The 18,737-nt window shown below is 33.9% G+C and overlaps 1 pseudogene across 1 annotated transcript; it reads left to right on the forward strand.

Annotated features, from left to right (window-relative positions):
• The first annotated feature begins 12,861 nt into the window (after positions 1–12,861).
• Positions 12,862–16,564, forward strand: LOC114282158 (calcium-transporting ATPase 12, plasma membrane-type pseudogene; annotated as a pseudogene). Its single transcript, XR_014342571.1, has one exon. The product of XR_014342571.1 is annotated as a calcium-transporting ATPase 12, plasma membrane-type pseudogene (transcript).
• Positions 16,565–18,737: the final 2,173 nt, after the last annotated feature.

The raw sequence follows: 18,737 nt of genomic DNA on the forward strand, positions 1-18,737 counted from the left end.
GTTTAAAGCTTCAAAATACCTCTCTAAGTGCCAAAGGTAGTCATCTAGCTCTTTGGCATCCCGCATGCCATCAAACTCCTTAGGCTTTGGTGCCTCAAGCCTTGGAGTGAATCCCGCATTAGTGGCAACACTGCCACTAGCCACAGCTCGCTTGCATATGGCCCAATCCGCCCGTGTCTCCTCCAAGCCTTCCTTCAACTCTTGGACTTGGTCTTGGAGTTGACAAATAGCCTTCAGGATTCGTTCTTGGAAGTCATAGCTTTCTTGCCTCTGCGCTTCAGAGTTGATCCGGATGGTGTCCCGCATGGACTCAAGCAATTCCTCGACTTGGCCTTCCACCTTGCCATCGAGTTACTCCATCCCTTGTTCTAGCCGATCAAGACGCTCCTTGACATCGGCCATAGCCACTTCAACCTTGACCACTCGAGTCTCCATGGCACTCACGATGTCCCGTGACTTGTCTTTCGCCTTCTTGCCCAAGTTTGCAACAGTCTCCCTTCCGCGGTTCTCTTCGGTGTGAGTTACTTCCGACATAGTGCCCTTCCTTCCTTAGTCACGATGCCTTCGTAACTTTGGCTCTGATACTAACTGTCACGGCCTTGGATTTTCTGAACCAACCCTCAGTCTTTCCAAGCCAACCGTGCGGCCTTAGATGCTTGTAACACGCCTTGCTTGTACCTAAGTAAGCCTTTTGTGGAAGGGAGCCAGGAGAAGTTTGCACACACAAGAGAGACTTTAGAGAACTTAGAGAGAACTCTTGGAGAATGTTAGCTTTGTATTGCTTGAATGCTTGTGATTACACTTGGTGGTTTGGATCTACTTGGGTGGTTTGGGCAAATGAGGCCCTCCCCTTATATAGCCTTACAAAGATTATTCTAGAACTACTATGTTGGAGAGTGTTCTAGACACTTCCCCTAGCTAGAGTATTCTAGGACTATTCTAGTATGTACATGTCTAGAAGAGTCTACGTAACTCTACAATTATGTACAAGTATCTACAAAACTCTAGGGAGTTCTAGAAGCTTCCAGCATGCTCTACAATCTCCCAAGGCTTTCTCATTCCCTTGACTGCTCTAGAGAGTTCTAGATTCTTCTATTAGCCTCCCTTCTTCTAGTCATTCTCTAGAGAGTTCTAGCAATCTCCTTTGGTTTCCAACGCTTTCTAGTGAGGACAACATTAGGATTTCTCGGTCCGTGACACTAGGACGACGTGTTTGTCAGACGGCGCATGCAAGTGCGATGCGACTTAATGACGCGTGTCAGGCACGGCTCAGTAGGGGAAAGACGCGTGGCAAAAACGGTTGAGTTGCTGTGCGTGACAGCTCATACGCGTGATGAAACTTTTGGAGTTCTTAATTTAATGGAGCAAGACCTCGGCTAAGAGGACGATCTCGGTTGTGAAACTTGAACAAAACTTGGTTTTTTGGTTCTAAGGCATTGATGAAAACAAACTAAGTCTTGGTCATATTTGAGCCGACGAATGATGACCTCGGTAATGAAGGATAAAGCGAACTTAGCCGATGTACTAAATGAAAGGAATGATATAGGTTCAATCACCTCAGGATGCCAAGGTAATAGAACCTAGGGGCAGTTGTGGGGACATAATTTTTGAATGACAACACGTGGCTGAGGTGTCACGTGTCTTGGTCATGACACCGAGATAATCTCAGTTAGGCCGAGGTTATCTGCGAAGAAATCGAAATCCGGGATAAGCGGATAAGGGACAAAAGTCCTAGAATGGGAGAGGATTTCAATTTGGATAAAGATAAGACTCTTAGAGAGTTTATCCCAATCCTACTGCGAGTCCAAGATTAACAGTAATCTTAAGTCTATTGAAGCTAGATTTCTATTGAGATTAAGTGTTGGTTATAAAAGAGAGACACCCTCATAGGTTTAAGGTATGCTTTTTATGCTCTGAATAGTGAGTTAAGCACTTTTGCTATCTTTGAGAGATAACTGACTTGATCGTCGGAGTGCCCCCGGGTGGACGAACCACCGCCAAAATCTCTTCTTTTTGTGATAGGTCGTTCGGGTTTAGTCTATTCTGTCAGTGTTCTCTAGCTGAGTGCTTGATTGGCAGTGTGGTCGAAAATTGACACACAATAACATAACATTTGTTTGTGTTTTTAATATAAACACATTTTTCACATTCATTAATTTTAAAACTATTTGACATCAGTACCTTGTCAAATATTTCATGCCATTGCTTTGGTGCTTGTTTTAAACTATATAATGATTTAACCAATTTACATGCTATCTTTCCTTTCCCTGGAACAGAAAATCTTTTTGGTTGTTTCATGTAAATTTCTACATTTAACTCACCATTTAAAAAAGCTATTTTTACATCCATTTGATGAATTTCTAGATTGTTCAAAGATGCAATGTCAATTAGCATTCTAATGGATGTTATTCTCGTAACTGGTGAGTATGTGTCAAAGTAATTAAGACCTTCCTTTAACCACAAGACTTGTTTTGTATTTGTCAATTGATTCATCTGCTTTCATTTTTTCTCTTGAAAATCCACTTGTACTCAAGAGGTTTACAACCTAGTGGAAGATCTACAAATTCTCAAGTGTGATTTTGCAAGATGGATTCAACTTCACTATTTACAACCTATTTTCATAAAAGAGCCTCAAGACTGGACATAACTTATTTAAAAGTTAAAGGCTCATTTTCTAACAAAAATGTTAGAAAATTTAGACCAAAAGATTTTGAGATTCTAACACGTTTACTACGCTTATGTTCCTCTTCCTCAATTTGATTTATCTCTTGCTCTTGTTTTTGATCTTGTTTTTGTTTATGACTAGTAATAGTATTATGAGATCTTTTATTAGTACTAGTCTCCTGCCCAGTTTTATTTGAAAATATATTTTCAAAGAAGGATGCATTTCGAGATTCAATAATAGTATTTACATGCATTTCGAAATGTTCGGACTTATGAATCAAAAAACGATATGCACTACTATTCTTGGCATGACTAATGAATATGCAATCAACAGTTTTAGGACCTATTTTAGTCTTTTTAGGACTAGGGATAGCCACTTTAGTCAAACACCTTCACACTTTTAAGTATTTGTAGGATGATACTTTACTATGCCATTTTTCATAAGGTGTTTGATTTACTTTTTTTTTGGGATACTTTATTAAGTATATAATTAGCAGAAAGTATTGCTTCCCTTCACAAGTTCTGAGGTAATCCAGAACTTATTAGCATGGCATTCATAATTTCTTTTGAAGTTCTATTTTTCTTTTCAATAATTCCATTTTGCTGAGGTGAGTAAGGAGCGGTGGTTTGATGAATTATTTCATGTTCTTTACAAAACTCACCAAAAGATGATTTATATTTACCACCTCTATCACTTAGTTTTTTAATTTTCTTACCAACTTGATTTTCAACTTCATTCTTAAATTGAATGAAAGTTTCCAAAGCTTCATCCTTTGTTCGAATTAAATAAACATAACTATATCTAGTATAGTCATCTATAAAAGTGATAAAATATTTTTTCCCACCTCTAGTTTGAATTGATTTAAAATCATAAATGTCACTATGAATTAATTCAAGTGGCTCCGTACTTCGTTCTATTGAATAAAAAGGAGTTTTAGTTAATGTTGCCTCAACACAAATTTTACATTTATGATTTAAATTAATGTTAAATTTAGGTAAACATTCCATATTAATTAATCTATACAAAGATTCATAATTAACATGTCCTAATCTACCATGCCACAAATTTAAAGACTCAAGCAAGTAAGAATAATATGTATTTTTATTAATAACAGAGGGTATAACAATCATTACATTTATTTTGAAAAAGGCCATCAAACATGTAACATTTCCCTACATACATCTCATTTTTTGTAAGTACAAATTTATCACTCTCAAACATTAGTCTAAACCCATTTTTACTCAACAGTGATCCGGAAACAAGATTCTTGCGAATGTCTGGTACATACAGCACATTGTTGAGAGAGTTCTTTTCCAAATGTCATTTTCAGAATAATCTTTCCTTGTCCTTCAACTTTAGAAGTCGAGGAGTTGCCCATGAAAAGTTGTTTGCCGTTGTCCACCACAGAATAAGATGTGAACTTCTTTTTGTCGGCACAGATGTGGCGAGTAGCACTAGTGTCTATCCACTATTCTTTTAGATTTCCACTTCGGTGATCTACATCATTGGAAATTTTATCCACTTCGGTCATATTGGTTTGAGCAGGCTTCTTGCTTGATCTTCTTTTGCCTTTGCGCTTGCTACAACAATTTTTGGCCCAATGTCACTATTTGTCACAAATGTAACATTTTTCATTGAACTTGTACTTCTTAGTTTCCTCTCCTTTAGAGCCTTGTGCAAAACTTTCTCCAGAATATATTTTCGTTTCTTTACTTTTAGAGTATGTTTCACCACATTTGCCTTAGACTCTATTGGATGGTTACCAACCCGTTTCTCGGAATTGCGGTTGTCCTCATCAATCCTTAAACGCATAATCAATTCCTCTGAAGTCATTTCTTTGTACTTGTGTTTGAGATAGTTCTTGAATTCCTTTCAACTTTGTGGTAATTTTTCAATTAAGACAACAATTTGGAAGGATTCATTCAGAAACATGCATTCTGCATGAATGTCATGTAGAATGAGTTGGAGATTTTAAACTTGATTGATCACAGTTTTAGAATCAACCATCACAAAGTCTAGAAATCTACCAACTACAAATTTCTTTGAACCAGCATCTTCTGTTTGGTATTTTTTCTCTAAAGACTCCCAAAGTTCATTTGCCGTCTTAATAGGGCTGTAGACATTGTATAATGTGTTATCAAGTCTGTTCAAGATGTAGTTCCAGCAAACGAAATCAGTATGTTTCCAGGCATCGACCACAATAACCAATTGTCGGTTGGTTTCATCCTCTTTAAGAGTAGGAGCATTCTTACGGAGAAAACGTGCCAGGTTGAGAGTAGTAAGATAGAACAATATTTTCTGCTGTCATATTTTAAAATCAGTTCATAAGAAATTCTCTAGCTTTTCACCGTGATTGATTGGCACAATCACAACAGGAGGAGGGGTCGGAGCAATTGCAGTCATCATAATAGTACTGGTTTGAACATTAGTTTGACTAGTTTCAATAGCCATGAATTTTAAATTATAAAACAAAATTATAATTAGAATTTTATACTACATTGAAAATTTAAAACATAAATACAGGATTTTAATTCTGTAAAAATACAAGAAACAAGAATTGTAACTTTTATTTCCAATTAATTTGAAAATAAAATTTTATTTAAACAAATTAATTCCACACAAAAAATATTTCTGTAACACTTCAAAAATTAATATACTGAAAATATAATTTTAATTAATGAAAACTCAGAAATTATTTCTGGAAACCAAAATTAATTTCTGACCAACTTCATAAATGATATTCTAAAATTGTTAATGATAACTAGTATATTATTATTAGTTGTCAAAGAAAATAAATAGTATATTATTACTATTTGTTAAACAGTATATTACTATTATTTGTATTTTTCAACTAGAATATTATTTTGTATAAGCACAAAAAATAATTTCTGTAAGAAGAAGAAAAGAAGAAAAGGAAACAAACGAAAAAATTATGTATAAAAAGAATAATTTGAATTTATCTTAAGATTGTTGGAACAATCTTTTGTATAAAACAAAATAAATAACTTGAAACGAAATCAAACAAATAAAAATAAACTACTTACATAATTTATTTACCGAAGTGAATTACTACAAAAATGATCAAGTCGAGTGTGTGACACTTTGTCCTTAAGACATATTCGCTCTATTCCGGTGCTTACGGATAAATGGCATCTCCCAGGATACAATGATCTTGACACAGATTGTAATAGTACTCCAAACAATCTGTACGGCGAACTAGAACTCGTGTTCTATACTCTCCGAATTTTCTCTAAAAAACTAGTATGAAGAACAATGTAAAGAGAGTAAAAAGGGGAAGAGAATTAATTTTCTAGATGTCAAAATTTGCTGGAATGATTATGAATTTATAGGCATAGAAGGTGACTATTGGGAAGACAGGTACAATTTGAATTAAACAAATAGAGATTCAAATCTGTAGAGCCGAGCAGGTGGAGATTTGAAATGAATAGGTGCAAAAATTCAAATATGTTTGAATCTGTCTGGAAGAAATTGTATCTGTCCGGTGCAATCTGTTAAAACAGGTTGAAAAACCTGTTTGAACTTGCTGGAAATTGGACCGGAGAAGGCACTGTTTGGACAGAAAATTGAATTCAAATTTGGTGCAAAATTTGAATTAATTTCATTTAGAAAAAATAATTTTCCCACAAGAATTTTTGGAAAAAATTCAGATAAATTGTCCCAAAAATTAATGTAAGGACCCAACCCATAACCTGGACTCGGTTTGGCTTGGATGGACGGCGGTGGCGGTGAGCGCGCGCGTGTGGTGGCTTGATCCAAGGCTCACTTTGTCCATAGCTGCTCTTTTTTACAAACTTGGGGTGCCCCTTGGAGCTCAACCCAAGTTTGTCCACCTAGAGCTTATAAACACATACAAGCTTTCTTAAAGTTTCAATGTGGGACAATCATTTTAATGAAACCCACATTTTACTCTTTAATTGTTCATTCCACGAACCTGAAAACAACGTTAACTTCACATTTACTCATAATTGGTTTTGACGAACCGTTTGCACTGTGTAACTGGCTATGCGGCAAGGAATACGTCACCTTTTTGAACCCACCCGAAAAAACGTGTGGGACCTACTCAAAGTTGACTCAAAATAAACTTATAAAAAACCATAATTTCCAACATATCATATATGCGAAGAATAAACCAACAGATGTTTGATAATTTTTTGTTTTACAAATTTATAAAAGTAAAATATAGGACAAATTATGCAACTGGTTCCTGTAATTTACCCGTTTTTATCATTTTGGTTCCTATTGTTTCAATTTGATCAATTTTGCCACTGAATTTTATAGATTGTGTCATATTAGTCCAAGAAATAACAGCGGTTAAGTTTGATGGATGGAAAATCAAATGATGTGTCAATTTGGTCCCTATAGTTTATGAAATGTGTTAATTTGGTTCCTGTAGTTTATAGGAAAGACAGAACATGGATCAAATTGACACATCCTATAAATTACAGGGATCAAATTGACACATCATTTGATTTCCGTCTATCAAACTTAACTGACGTTATTTATTGGACTAATATGACACAATCCGTAAAATTCAGGGACAAAATTGATGAAATTAAAACAACAGGGATCAAAATGATAAAATAAATACACTGCAGGGATTACCACTGTAATTTGCCCTAATATATATATATATATATATTCACGTATTCTAAAAACAAGTTTTCATTCTCTTGTTTCTCCTTACCTTGCCACCTTCACCCACCAATCACCACTTCCAACGAAGGGCCAAGCCACTTGAAGCCAGGGAGACATGTGATCGCACTATTGCTTCTAATAAAAAAATTATTATTTTGAAGTTTCAAGTATTTTTGTAAATTTTTATATCTCTCTTTTCTCTACTTTTCCTTTTATATTATTTTTTGTTGTTGTAATTTGTCACTTAAAATGTTTAATTATGCTAAATATTTTCTTATTATAAATTTTATTTTTTCTCTCCATAGTTTCGCTCATCCTTTATCTGCCCTCTATATCTCTTTTACGTACGTGAATATATTTTTACGGAAGTATATGATTGCTTTTTAAACTATTATTCATAAAAAATAAAATTAATAACAAAAATAAAATGATCCTAACTTAAGTATATCTCTAGTGTAACTTTGGTATCAATTGATTTTTAATTGTGACATCAATTGAAAATTGAATTCAATTGGATTGTGGTTCTTATTAAGATTTCAACACAATACTATTCTCCCTAAGCCAAAATCCTAACTCCACCATTGCGTCCTCCAATCCTAGCAAAGCCCGCCACCTTTCTCCAGTCATCCATTATCTCCTCCCTCTCCCACTCCCACTCCCACCCCCACCCATAAGCCACCACCTCCAGCAACCCTCCCTCCCCATGGGCCCACTCCCATCCTCCCAACCCTCATTTCTAACCATTCATTAAACATGTTTTTTTGCATGTGTTTTGTTTATTTTAAAAAATGTGTACCAAACATTTTTTGCTTTTATTTTTAGAAAGAATAAGCATAAGCATATTTAAACAAAAACAAGATACTATAAAAAATTATCAAACAAAAACCTAGAAACTACTATATGTTGTTAGAAAAATATTATTATTAATATAATTTAATTAATAAAATAATTAAGAGATTTACGACAAATAAAATATGAAAGTAAGTAAATTCATATAGAGTAAGAAAGAGTTAGCCTGTGAGATTGAGAGACAGGTAGTCACTGCTTTAAAACCGTTGTTCCTCCCCAAGTGAAGGTACAACCGGAGTGCAGTGGCTCCAAGATACAACCCAAGTGCTCATAACCTTTCTCATCCGATATTCACATCTACTAAGAGGATATGAACGAGTCACGAACCATAATTGTTCAAAAATACAAAAGATATATCAAACTATACTCTTCAATAGAATCTCAATATATGTCATACTTATATATACTGTTGTGTGTCTTTTTATGTGTTCTTCATCTTTAGAAAAACATAAGAATAAATATAAGTGAAAATCTTATAAGAATTGATACATAACATTTAATCATTACATAAGTATAATAATGAAACTTAATAATATCTTTGTAATCGAAATATTTAAAACCAATATTAATATTAATAACGGTCAAACAAATTAAATAGAAATAATTAATTTTATTTTTAATAAAATTCCAATATATGTTAGGTAAGCAAATGGCTAATAATAATCTAAACAAGATTGAAGACATGACACAAAGTGAAATACATCATCAACGCCATGCAATAACATTACAACATCAATTCTATGTCATCAAACTATGTGCTGTCAAACCTCTTGATCTGATAAATATATATAGAAAAAGACTTTAAGGAGAGAAAAGCCACAGAATTCCATATTCTAACTTGAAGACTGAGCTGGGTGGGAGAGTCATCACTCATGCATGGGGGGTCTTCCCATGTGTATCATAAATGAAATGACTTCTCTCAACCCAAGTCATCTAGTATATGTTTTGGAAATTTCAGTTCAACTAACACATGCATTTCATATGAGAGAGAGAGAGAGAGAGAGAGAGAGAGAGAGAGAGAGAGAGAGAGGTTTTTGTTTTCTGTTTTTGTTTCTTATTTTCATTTGAACAAAATTTCAATTGTTTAGTTGAATGTACAGAAAAGAAAGTGCATGGCACTGCTTTATTATGGAACACTATGAAAAATTGAAAATTCACCTTATCTCTTTGTTCATATAGGGCAAATTAAACTATACCCCTCAACTAAAAATTATTACATTTTCTCTTTTAATCTTCTTATTTGTTCCAATTTCAACATTTTATCATAAAAACATGATGAAAAAATGTTATGTATATATTATGCATGCCAATTTTATGACTAAAATGTTATTTCAAAAGCTATTTATATGTATATATAATTGAAGATATATATGTATATATATTTTGCTCTCTAATAATAAAAGCAGCATGTACATATATTTTCTTTAACATATTTCTTCACAGGAGAGGGGAAGATATATACATATTTTCACACGAGTAATATTAGGTATCATGAAAATGATCATAAAAGATTCTCCACCATTAGATTTCACATATAAGAAAACATCACACACTTCATGAAATATTTCATGATATTTTTTTCATGAACCCTAGTATTATTCTTTTAACATATATATAAATAAATCAATTCTTGAATGACCATTTTAATCATAAAATTGGCATGTATTGTTCACATGCCACTTTTCCGTCCTCTTTTCATAATAGAATGTTAACACAATGTTAAAATTGAAACAAATTAAAAGATTAGTGAAGCAAAATATAACAATTTGTAATTGATGGAGTAGAGTGACAAATAGTCCATGGTTAAAAGGGATAAAATATCAAATTATATAAATTCACAATTCAAATTAAACATTTTAAAAATAAATGATATACACACCCTAGAAATAAAAGTGGAGTGTTAAATAAAAATAGAATGTATGTGGATGTCATTTCACTTTTTTAACACAAAAACAACTTTTCTTCTCTTTTGGATAAGATAAGCTAAAAATTTAAATAAAATATGTATTAAGTGGTATATTCCATTAAATAGATTTGAATTGAATAAAAATTGAGAGGAGCAAGGAAAGAATTTACTTTTCATTTTCTTTTCTCAATTTGCGTTTCACTTTATTCTAAACTTTAGACTTTTCACACTATAGAGCAAAGTGCATATATCCTTACACCAGGGCAAATATATTACTAGCATTTTTGCAAATCAATTGAGTTAGGAATAAATTAATGTATATGTATAATGGTGGTAATAGCACCAATTAAAAAAAAAAAAAAGAAAAAAAAAGAGAGAGAGAAACAAATAAACAAAGTAATCATGGTTTGATCACGTATAACAAAAATCTGTAGATGCACCACTAATAAAAAGTGATATGATCACCATAAATAAAAATGTTAAATAAAAGGAAAAATCTAAACTAAATTAGAATGCAACAATAAAACAATATGACAAAATTATTTAATTTCACTGATAATATAATCCTTGATCGAATGGAATGACAAAAAATAATTTATGTAACCTACCATTAAAACATAAAGAATAATTTGATTTGATTTGATTAATTATGTTATGAATAAGTTTAGCATCCTTTCCAAACAACACTCAACAAAGTACAGATAATTACTAGTTTTTAGAGCAATATTCCACACCAATTATCAACGGGTGATTTTACTTACACCACTATTTAATCTTCTTATACCCTCCATCTTATTACACCACTAAAAAAAATATAATTCTCATTACACTCCCAGTATATTATCAAAACTAATCCTAAATTAATTATTTCATCTCTTTACACCGCTAATTTTGGCAACACAGTGCGAAATAATTTACATTATTCCAGTGTTATGCTGCCGGAAAAAAAAGATCTCTCAAGCATTTTGTTACTATACATTTACAGAACCACTTTCTTTCAAACAATGATTTTTTAATTTGTGGTGGGCCTGTTCGGCAATACAATACTAATTAATTTGAATTACTTCAGTGTCATGTTATCGGACAATATTTTTTTTCCCAGCATTATGTTGCTGTCCAATTAAATAATAACAAGAAATTAATTTGGGCCAGTTGTGAAGTGCTTGTTCAGTGATACATTGTTATACAAATAAGATTACTCTAGTGTTATGTTGCTAAACTACAATAGAGTTGTCTAGGCCCCCGTTACTATACATTGAAAGATTTACTTTTTCTTTGAAGCATCCATAAAAAAAATTCATGAATCAAACACGCATCCATAAAATCATACATAAAAAGTATTCATAAAATTATTCATAAAAACATCAAGTGCACGAATATCCATAAAGTATCCATAAAATCTTTCATTGCTTGCATCCATCAATCAAACATTTTATCACAATTCGTCTTGATAATTTGTAGGCAATTTTTCCCCTTAATAGAAATAAACATCCACATTTCTTAGAACCTGTCAACCTCAATCGTTTCATATTGATCTTCCTGTTGTCTCTATAGTAACCACTTCTTTCACAAGCAAGTGTAAATCTTGGTTTTCTGCCATTACCTCCCGTATCTGTGTCTTTATAACAATGACAAATCCAGTTTTCTCTCCCAACGTCAAAAGCCCATTTAATTAATGTTTCACGACTACTTAAAAATCTAAAGATAATAAATACATTTATACGTCAACTTATTAATAAAACTCAATACAAAATAAATATAAGAAAAAATCGTATTTATAAATTTTTTTTAACAAACCTCATCTATAATAAATTCATGACTAGAATCTACTAATATTGCAGTACTTTTGTTGTTGCAATGAGTATAAGTATAATCCTTCCAGGCAAAAAAAATAAAAATAAATAAAAATAAATAAAAAAATGAAACTAAAAATACATGATAATAAGAAGCCGAACAAATTAAAAAAATTCGGTTTGGGGTTACCAGAAATGTATCCTTTATTCGGCAGTTGATTACCAGATTTATATTTTTTGTTCGACAATATGATGCCGGACTATTTTATTTTGTTCAATTTCGAACCACCGAACGAAAGTCGAACACCAGTCCAGAAAAACGAAACAAAAACTTACCAAATAAATAATAATAAAAAAGAAACTCATAATTTCACTTTTTTTATGGTTCTTCACTACCGTTTCTTCATTCATTACTTTCTTTAATGATCAAAATACTATGATTCATACTTTTTGAAAAGAGATGTTTAAGAGAGAAGAAAAATTAAGAAAGAAAAAAGAGTAGGGATTGAAGACCAAAGGGTGTAAGGAGATAACAAAATATATTTAATTTTAATGTCTTATCCTTAAAAATAATTTCACACATGAATAAAATTGAGAAAAAAAAAAACTCATATGAAAAATATAAAGAGATAAAATAATAGAATAAGTAGAATCACCATTATCAATTGACACATCTTGCCAAAATACCAACATTAAAGAAATTGACCCTATTGTCCAAGTCAATAACCATCTAAGTGGAAGCATCACGTGTACTAATTGACTTCTCCGATATGTGTTCATATAAAATTTGGAAAATGTTATAGATCTAAATAATTTATTAAATTTTTTTATCAAACTTTTTATATGGGTGTAAGATCCACACAAATCTATATGTGTGTGAATTTCACACTCATGTAAAAAATTTGATAAATTATTTAGGATCTTTAACATCACTCTATTAAATTTTTATTCACAATGATATGACTCAATATGATCCTTTTAATGTAAAACAAAATTTTATGAAGATAATTTTATTCAAAAATGTTTGGGATCCTTTTTTAGGGATTTCATGACCCCGAATTTAATCTTGACCCTTAATGTATGTGAGGTCCACTCATGTATGTGTGGACCCCACATTATGAGTGGTTGAGATGAGAGTAGGGATCGTAGGGGTTATATATTTGTGAAGTCTCTATAACAATTGAATTTTGTTTACAAAATTGACATTGCCACCTCATGAGCTGTTTCCACACAATTTCACTGCCAACAACTCTTCAATTATGCCGAGGAAAGGAAATTACAGTGAACTTCCTCATAAAACTAACGCTCCGCGTTCCAGGTCTATCACAGCAAGCTACCTCAGTCCCAAGTTTCCGTTACTATACTATAAAATCATCTCTACAGCTTAGATTATAGTTTCATAGCTTCTTCTTCTTCTTCATCAACCATGCCTCTGCAATCTCGAAAATCCAGCGATACCATCATGTTTCTCGACAAAGCTCACTCAGTTCGAAAACCCAACAAGCGATTGCGAAAGACCTTCAGAGTCATCTATTTTGTTGTTTCTTTGGCCAAGAAAGTCATTGCCAATGGAAAGAACACCCAATTCCTTCCGAGGTTCTCGCCCGGCCCGTCTTACGTTGCAATTGATATTCAAGCCATTGATGATGTTGATGACAATCACGATCACGTATGCTTATTTGATATTGATCAGAAAGCACTCTCCGAGATGGTGAGAGAGAAGAACTTTAACAGTCTCTGTCAATATGGAGGGGTAAAAGAGGTTGCGGCAATTCTTGAAACCGACATGAATGTTGGTATCACTGCCAAGGAGAGTGATATTAAGCACAGAATCGATGTGTTTGGTTCGAACACGTACGAGAAACCACCAGCAAAGAGCTTTCTCAGTTTTGTCTTTGAAGCATTCAAAGACACCACCATCATTATACTTCTGGTATGTGCGGTGTTCTCTCTCGGGTTCGGAATCAAACAGCACGGTCCCACAGAAGGGTGGTACGATGGGGGGAGCATTATCGTTGCTGTCATTCTAGTCGTGGTGGTTTCTGCCATCAGTAACTTCAAGCAGAGCAGACAGTTTGACAAGCTTTCCGATGAGAGCAGTAACCTGATGAAAGTGGAAGTGGTGAGAAAAGGCCACAGACAACCCATATCGATTTTTGAAGTCGTAGTGGGTGACATTGTGTGTCTAAAGATTGGTGATCAAGTTCCGGCAGACGGGTTGTTCTTGGATGGACACTCATTGAAAGTGGATGAATCAAGCATGACAGGGGAGAGTGATTACGTCGAAGTAAATGAAACCGATAATCCATTCTTGCTCTCCGGTACCAAGGTGACAGATGGGTACGGTCACATGCTTGTTACTTCGGTAGGCTTGAATACAGCATGGGGTGTAATGATGAGCTCGATAAGCCGTGACTCAGATGAGCAAACACCATTACAAGCTCGACTTAACAAACTGACATCTTATATCGGAAAGGTCGGTTTACTGGTGGCTTTCCTTGTTCTCGTAGTTTTGCTCATCCGGTACTTCACAGGAAACACTGAAGATAAGCACGGGAACCGAGAATTCAACTACGGCAAGACTAAAGCGAATGATGTCATGAATGCCGTTGTGCGTATTGTTGCTGCGGCAGTTACGATTGTTGTGGTGGCGATCCCAGAAGGTTTGCCTTTGGCTGTGACTCTAACTTTGGCTTATTCAATGAAGAGGATGATGGTTGAGAATTCCATGGTTCGGAAACTCTCTGCTTGCGAGACAATGGGTTCGGCCACCACTATCTGCACAGACAAAACCGGCACACTTACATTAAACCAGATGAAGGTAACAGAATTTTGGCTTGGAAAAGAGGTAATGACAGACAAAGCATCATTAAAAATAGCCCCTAATGTTCTTGAAATGCTACATGAAGGTGTCGGTTTAAATACAACTGGCGAAGTCTATAGACAGTTATCCACATCAATACCTGAAATATCTGGAAGCCCTACTGAGTCAGCAATCCTCTCCTGGGTCGTGTTTGATTTGGCTATGGATATTGATGAGCTGAAGCAAGGTCATGAAATTCTTCAAGTAGAAGCTTTCAACTCAGAGAAGAAACGAAGTGGGGTTTTGACTAGGATGAATGGAAAAAAAATTCACGCGCATTGGAAAGGGGCTGCGGAGATGATTCTGTCAATGTGCTCAAATTATTACACCAAAAATGGGAATAATATACCCATGAATGATGAAGAAAGAACGCAGTTTGAAATGATTATTAAAGATATGGCAGCTAAAAGCTTGCGATGCATCGCCTTTGGTTACAAAGAAGTTACAGATGAAAGTGTAGAGGTCAGCAGAAAGATTGAAGAAACTGGACTTACCTTGTTAGGGCTTGTCGGTTTAAAGGACCCTAGTCGACCAGGCGTCAGGGCAGCAGTACAAGCTTGCAGAGATGCCGGAGTTGATGTTAAAATGATTACGGGAGACAACATCTTCACTGCAAAAGCTATAGCAATCGAATCTGGGATTGTCAAACCCAATGAGGATTTGAACAATGCAGTGGTCGAAGGAGTGACATTCAGAAATTACTCGGACGAAGAGAGAATGGAAAAGATAAACACAATCCGCGTAATGGCTAGATCGTCCCCATCTGACAAGCTTCTGATGGTAAAGTGCTTGAAGCGGAAAGGACATGTGGTAGCGGTCACAGGGGATGGAACAAACGATGCACCTGCACTGAAAGAAGCAGATATCGGACTTTCAATGGGAATTCAAGGCACAGAAGTGGCAAAAGAGAGCTCGGATATAGTCATCTTAGACGACAATTTTACCTCGGTGGTGACAGTTTTGAAGTGGGGTCGGTGTGTATACAACAACATTCAAAAGTTCATCCAATTTCAACTCACTGTCAATGTGGCTGCCCTTGTCATCAACTTCGTCGCAGCAATATCGTCTGGTGAAGTTCCGCTAACAGCAGTCCAGCTACTGTGGGTGAACCTCATAATGGATACTTTGGGGGCCTTAGCACTGGCCACCGAGCAACCGACTAATGATCTAATGACAAAGCAACCGGTGGGTCGAACTGAACCGCTTATAACAAAGATCATGTGGAGGAACCTCATTGCTCAGGCCTTGTATCAAATAACTGTTTTGCTGATCCTAGAGTTCAAGGGAAGCACAATCTTTGGCGTGAACAAGAACGTCAAGGACACACTCGTGTTCAATAGTTTCGTCCTGTGCCAAGTTTTTAACGAGTTCAATGCAAGGAAGATGGAGGAGAAGAATATATTTAAGGGGATAGTTAAGAACAAACTTTTTCTAGGCATTATTGGGATGACAGTAGTCCTTCAAGTGGTCATGGTGGAGTTTCTAAAGAAATTTGCCGATACTGAGAGTCTGAATTGGGGGCAATGGGTCGCGTGCATTGTGATTGCTGCAATGTCTTGGCCAATAGGCTGGCTTGTCAAGTTCATTCCAGTATCAAGTAAACAGTTTCTCAGCCTCCCCACACATAGATCTTCTGTGACATAAAACAAATGATCAAGTCAGGTATCGGATCAAAAATCGTATTTTGTTTTCAATTCCAGTAGGATTTACTAGGTGATTCACAGTACTTCAGTATTTCATATTAGAGGTTTGCGAACCTTCAGTTCTTGTAAATATTGATAAACTGCAAGGGACCATAGCTTTGGGTCTTAAATAAACTTCAAGGATTTTCATTTTCTTGCCTCGGTCTGTATTTGTGATTTGCTTTTCTCATCATGCAATTAATCAATTCATAACACAACTTCCATTACACAACACTTCAAGGTGATTGCTCATGCATTCGAGTGGTGCACCCAGCAATCATCCACAGGGGGCTAAACTCATTGGATGCTACACACACACACACATACATATTTACGTGGGTGTCTAAATGAATAGATCAGTGCTATACAAATACACAAATTATACATAAAAGTAATACAGAATGATGTGACAAGTTTTGATTTTCATTTCATATCAAAAGATCCATTAGGATGACTTATATTTTAAAAAATGTCACTGACACATCATGAATTTTGAATTTTGTTTTGTATAAAAATCCTGTAAGCATAGCATTTTCCTAACAAATATAGCAGAAGTACTAGAGGGAGGAGACAGCTCTTGATAATTGAAGGATTCAAGACCCAAAACTAAAAACCTTCTTTCCATGTACCACCAACTAAGAAGCATTAACACTACTAAAAAGGTGCTTCTCCGTGTGCATGTCTGACACCAACGCTCAACATCTGTCTGACACAGATCCAAATCCAAATGTTACGCTTTGGACACACATCAATCATTTAGAGACAGACATAAAACACATTCACCTTGTTTGATTTTGAATTTTCAAAAATAGTTTTTTGAGTTTTTAATTTTTATTTCTGTATTTTTAATGATTTTTTAAAAATATTTTAATCAATTTTTTTTTTTTTAGATCCAATTAATCTTAATGTACTTAAAAAATAAAAACAATTATATAAAAATCTTTTAAAAATTCATTTAATACAACAAAATACAAAAAATATTGAACTTTCTTCTTTTCTTTCTTTTTTTTTTTTTTTTGTATTTTCTGTATTTGATGAATTTAGATTAGGTGTATCTAAAATATAAAATGTGAGTAAAATATTATAAAAAAAAAATCATTAAAAAAAAACATAGAAAACAAAAAAAAAAAAAAAAATCAATTTTTTGAAAATTGGACTTAATTTTTTGGAACTAAACATGGTGATTATAAGTTTAAACAAAATAACTTTTAAGATACAATGATCAAAGAAAAACAACATAGAATTATACCTATAAATCCCTCCTCCTCTAAACTTTAGGAATTAGTTTTATGTCACATTTTGTATTATCTTTTATGAAATATTCATGTAAATGACATAGAATAAATGTATAAAATCATATATTGTGTGTATCCCTCATGTGTCATGTCTTGCATTTTTGGAAAATTGACGTGTTGACATGTCTATATTGTCTCGCATGCCCGTGTTGTATCGTGTATCCGCGTCCATGCTTCTCAGACCATTGACACAGGTGGCATCTTCTTTTAGGCAATTAGGGACTTGTATTTTTTCAAATTTTATAAATTACAAATAGAAATTACAAAGTTTTGAAAACTCAAAAAATACCTTAAAATTGTTTCCATAAAATGGGTTGTTTTCAGGAATTTTTTTAAAAAAATGGAGAACCATCTATTCCTACAAATTTATAAATTTCTTTTTCATCTTGATGGTTCTTAACCAATGACATGCTTGCATAGGATTGTCTTGCATAATCCTTTGTACTTCCATACAACAACATCACCAGACCCAAACAGAGCAACATATCATTCTAGTACATACAATATTTGTTTAAAAGCAGATTTTCAAATTTTTTATTTCCACCCTTGAGAAACTTATCAAAAAAAGATCTCCTGTTTAGAAGAAGGTAATGCCAACTCAAAAAACCACCAGAAACCATTTTAGTAATGTCAAAAACCATTTCTCTCTCTTTAGACTTCAATTTTTTATTTTTGGCTATTGAGAATTACAATAACAAGTCAGAAGCTTTGTTACTCAGCTAAAGCATAAATGGAAATTCATTTAAAATTGCAAGACTCAAAGAACAAATAACACTCAAAATCTTAGCTCAACTAGCTTTGCAATAAACATCAAATATTTTGAACAAAAACAGGTAAAAAAAAAAATTATAAGAAAATTAAAAGACAACATTCTCAAGCAAAAGAAAATTATCACTTCAAAAAGAGTATAAGTCGAAATATAAGCACCTATTGCTCATCATCACATGTTTCTAATTCTCATAGTTATACATTGGTTTAAGGAGTTATACTACCAAGAAAGACTTTGAAGGTGTTAAATTAGCTAAAAT

The sequence above is a fragment of the Camellia sinensis genome, chromosome 10 (assembly GCF_055761805.1).
Source record: "Camellia sinensis isolate YWXY chromosome 10, ASM5576180v1, whole genome shotgun sequence".
Lineage (NCBI taxonomy): Eukaryota > Viridiplantae > Streptophyta > Magnoliopsida > Ericales > Theaceae > Camellia > Camellia sinensis.